Source organism: Pteropus vampyrus, unplaced genomic scaffold (assembly GCF_000151845.1).
Source record: "Pteropus vampyrus isolate Shadow unplaced genomic scaffold, Pvam_2.0 Scaffold276, whole genome shotgun sequence".
In the NCBI taxonomy this organism is placed as follows: domain Eukaryota; kingdom Metazoa; phylum Chordata; class Mammalia; order Chiroptera; family Pteropodidae; genus Pteropus; species Pteropus vampyrus.
In genome coordinates this window covers 1,457,545-1,462,641 of record NW_011889057.1, presented here as the reverse complement: position 1 = coordinate 1,462,641, position 5,097 = coordinate 1,457,545, and the positions used below count along the sequence as shown (strand labels likewise).

Here is a 5,097-nt window from a genome sequence, read left to right as displayed (position 1 = left end):
CTGCAGAAGAATATGATAAAGTAATCAATAAAATGCTTTCAAGCATAAAAATATACTAGGATAAAGTTCCGTGGAGGAGTGGAGTTTAAATACAGGTTAAGGAGAAAAAGGAACTTTATAAAATTTTTAACTTTAAAAACATCTTGTCTTTTGAAAATGTTTGATAGTGGGTGTGAAATTGCTATGGCATTTAGATCTCATTGGATACATTTAAAAGAGTGAAGTAACAGTTTTATTTAAAATGTCAATATTATAATGTGGTGGAAGTTATATCACTGGTAACTATTTAAACTTAAATAATTTCTTTAAAAATCTTAAATGTCAATTTAAAAATGTGTGAGAGGGTATGCAGTTTTTCCAAATCCTTTTAGGATACTTGTGAGTAAAATGTGTAGGGATCACTGGGCTAGATCCTATATGGGCGTCTTCTTTGACTACAGCCCTAAATGGCCTCAGAGTGAATCTTGGAAGTTACTGCTCAAATGAGATGAAAAGTTTACACTCACAAATACTAGAAGAGGAAGAGCTCAAGGGAAGGTTTCCCCAATGCTCTCACCTGTTAGAAAACATATCTTTGCATCTGTTCTGAAATCTGACCAATTAGAACAGTACTTCTTCCAGAGAAAAGGCAAGGGATCAATTGTCAGAAGAAATGGAGAGGGATTTTGTACAGCTCCCAAATGACACTGTGAAGTTCAGGAATAAAGTAAATGAAACTGGGAATAACAAATTGGGATCCTATAGTACTGAGTCATGGCATGCTTAAGTTATGATCACTGTTTGAACACTTACCACTTAATTATAATAATATTCAACACACCCAGTCCCCTTCTCCTACCATCTCTTAGCTCTGGCAATTGTTAATTTATTCTCCATCTCTACAATTTTGTCCTTTCACAATTAATTCTTTAGAACAGCTTTCCTATTGTATGGAAGGTGAAATAAAAAATTAAATTATAGGCACGCCTCATTTTATTGCACTTCACTTTATTGTGCTTCACAGATACTGAGCTTTTTACAAATTGAAGGTTTGCAGTAGCCCTGCGTGGAGCAAGTCTGTCGGTGCCAGATTTCCAACAGCAATTGCTCGCTTTGTGTCTCTGTGTCACATTTTGATAATTTTCATGTTTTTCAAACTTCTTCACTATTATTATATTTTTTTAATGGAGATCTGTGATCAGCGATCTTTGATGTTACCATTGTAATTGTTTTAGGGTGTCATGAACCACACCTGTAGAAGATGGTGAATTAATTGATAAGTTTTGTGTGTGTTCTGACTGCTCTGCCCACTGGCTGTTCCCTAGTCTCTCTCTCTCTCCTAAAGCGTCCCTATTGCCTGAGACAACAATCTTGAAATTAGGCCAATTAATAACTCTACAGTGGCTTCTAAGTGTTTAAGTGAAAGGAAGGGTCACATGTCTCTCACTTCAAATTGAAAGCTAGAAATGATTAAGCTTAGTGAGGAAGGCATGTCAAAAGCTGAGACAGGCCAGAAGCTAGGCCTTTTGCACCAGCCAGGTTGTGAATAAAAGGAAATTTTATTCTTGAAGTAAATTAAAAGTGCTATCCCGTGAACACATGAATGATAAGAAAGTGAAACAACCTTGTTGCTGATGTGGAGAAAGTTTTAGTGTTCTGGACAGATCAAACCAGCCACATTCCCTTAAGCCAAAGCCTAATCCAGAGCAAGGCCCTAACTCTCTTCAATTCTGTGAAGGCTGACAGAAGTGAGGAAACTGCAGAAGACAAATTTGAAGCTAGTGGAGATTGGTTGATGAGGTTTAAGGAAAGAAGCTGTCTCCATAACACGAAAGTGCAAGGCGAAGCAGCAAGTGTGGATGTAGTTGCTGCAGCGAGGTATCCAGAAGACCGGCTAAGATAATTGATGAAGGTGGCTACATTAAACAACAGATTTTCAAAGCCTGTTGGAAGAAGATGCCATCTAGAACTTTCACAGCGAGAGAAGAGAAATCAATGCCTGGCTTCAAAGGACATGCTGATGCTCTTGCAGGGGCTAACGCAGCTGGCGACTCTCATTTGAAACCAATCCTTATTTACCACTCTCAAAATCCTAGGGCCCTTCAGAATTATGTTAAATCTACTCTGCTTGTGCTCTGTAAATAGAACAATAAAGCCCAGATGACAGCTTATCTATTTACAACATGATTTACTGAATATTTTAAGCCCAATGGTGAGACCAACTCGGAAAAGATTCTTTTAGAAATATAACTAATCACTGACAATGCATCTGGTCATCTAAGAGCTCTGATGGAGATGTATGAGATTAATGTTGTTTTCATGGCTACTAACAAAACATCCATTCTGCAGCCCATGGATCAAAGAGTAATTTTGACTTTCAAGTCTTATTATTTGAGAAATACATTTTGTAAGTTTATAGCTGCCATGGGTTATAACTCCTCTGATGGATCTGAGCAAAATAAATTGAAAAACTTCTGGAATGAATTCGCCATTCTCAATGCCATTAGGAACATTTCTGATTCATAGGAAGAGGTCAGTTTATCGACTTTAATTGGAGTTAGGAAGAAGTTGATTCTAACCCTCATGGATGACTTTGAGAGGTTCAAGACGTCAGTAGATGAAATAACTGCATATGTGGTGAATTAGCAAGAAAACTAGAATTAGAAGTGGAGCCCGAAAATGTGACTGATAAAATCCCATGATAAAACTTTAATGGGTGAGGGGTTGTTTCTTACCAATGAGCAAAGAAAGTGGTCTCTTGAGGTGGAATCTATTCCTGGTGAAGGTGCTGTGAAGATTGTTGAAATAACAAGGGATTTCGAATGTTACATAAATTTAGGTGATATAGCAGTGGCAGGGCTTGAGAGGATTGACTCCAATTTTGAAAGATGTTCTACTGTGGGCAAAATGCTATCAAACAGCATCACATGCTACAGAGAAATCGTTTGTGAAAGGAAGAGTCTATCGATATGGCACACTTCATTGTTGCCTTATTTTAAGAAATTAGCACGGCCACCCCAACCTTCAGCAACCACTATTCTGATCAGTCAGCAGCCATCAACACTGAGGCAACACCCTCCACTACCAAAAAATTTATGACTTGCTGAAGGCTTGAATGATGGGTAGCATTTTTTAGCAATAAGTATTTTTAAATTAAAGTATGTACATTTTTTAGACATAATGCTATGGCACACTTAATAGACTATGGTGTAGTGGAAACATAAGTTTTATGTGCACTGGAAAATCATAAAATTTGTGTGACTTCATTGCAATGTTCGTTTTATTGTGGCGGTCTGGAACCAAACCTGCAATATGTCCAAGGTAAGCCTGTATTTCTAAGAGCCTTGCTAGACAGTAAAGAATTCACTGTATCTAATTTGGACAGATAACCTCTTCAAATTTGGATTCTTTTTATACAGTAGTGTTTGTCATCCCTTCATAACCTCCAAAACTGTCTAAGAGAGCTGGTACTGGAATCTTGCCCCTCTCTTTAGGTGAGTATAGATTTTCTTTGTGGAGTAGGAGATACCTTACTTTTTTTCTTGTTATTCTCTATTTCTAACTCACATTGAACTTGAAATGTCTTTTTCATTTGCCGACTCTCCTAGTATATTTCCTCCTCACAGTTGTAGATTCTGGGTCTTAATTTTCCTCTTCCACACATTCCAATTCTGGGTAAGTTATATTAGACACTTTCCACTTCACTAAAATCAATAAATAAGGCACTTGCTACAATCATTATCATTATCCCCAAGTCTGTGTCCATATATTCCACTCCTCTGCGTGCTGTGATGGAATCGATATCATGTGTTTCATCTGCTATGCCTTAGGAATTGCCAAAAAGGGGGTAGGCAGGGTGGTAAGCCAGCTTTTGTGGTTTTAGAAAAATGGCACTTGGTATCCTCTCCTATCCACTGCTGCATGCCCCAAGAGATTGTCATCTCCTTCCCAGTATTCAGTCAATGTACTCTGGGTTCCTCTAAGATATGGACTGAACAGGTAGAGAAGGGTCAGGTATACTGAACAAATATTATAAGTAATATATATTGTTTCCCACTGATTCTTCCATTGGTTAAAGAATAAAATTTTATATTGGATTAAGGAAAAAGATGATGAAAGTAACTACAATAGGAATAGAAAGAAAAAAAGAAGATAGCAATAGTGACAGTATTAGCTAGGGTAAATAATGGTAACAGATGAACTCTTAAATCTCAGTAGCTTAACACAATAAAAATTTCATATATTGCTTATATCACAGATCAATAAAGACCTACATAGGATGTGTGGTAGGATGCACAGTGTCCTTCCATACAGTTACTTCAAGATTATCTGGGAGTTTAAAGTTGTGTACTGGATACTGTGCCTCTGGCGAAAAGACAATAGAAGAGAGATAGTGTGGAAAAGGTGCATTTAATCACGTTGGTCCAGAGGTGACACACATCATTTAACTCACATCATATTGGTGGAAACTAGTCAGATGGCACCTATAGGAATGCGGCCAATTTGTGTGGAAAAAAGCAGAGATATTAGGGAACAACCACCCTATGGCAGATAAGATGGTTCTGAAAGACACCTACATTGCTAGCCTAATAAGTCTACCAAAAGGGCGAAACATTGTTCACGTACACCTATATTTCCTGCAGCAAAATTTTGTCATCTAGTTACCTGAGTACAGTCCTAGGGCTGAGGACTATAATATGCAAGACCAAGAACATAAAAGAGGAAGAGAATAAGAAGTGTTTTTTACTCTTTCTGCAAATACTTGGCTCGAGAGTCAGCTTCTTGACAACATGCCTTTAAATTCTTAGCATCTATGTCCCTTTTTTCATTCCTGAAGCCACAGAATTTATTAAGCCAGTGTATTTTTTCATAATTCTGTAACCTTCATAATCTGTCTTTCTCTCTTTCACACACACACAGACACACACACACACACGCCTCACTTCATTATTAGGTACCACATATAAATAACTCAGGGAAAACTAACTTATTTATGCTAACGGTAGGCTTTTTATATAACACATTTATATTAATTTTCCTGCTTCTGATCAGCTATGATATTCTTTGAGGTATATGTTTGTGAATGCAAGGAATAATATTGATGAAAAACAAATTAGG

The 5,097-nt window shown here is 37.2% G+C and overlaps 1 pseudogene; it reads left to right on the top strand.

Moving 5' to 3' along the window:
• The window catches only part of LOC111729712, a 49,002-nt pseudogene extending 45,924 nt beyond the window's left edge, over positions 1–3,078 (top strand).
• Positions 3,079–5,097: the final 2,019 nt, after the last annotated feature.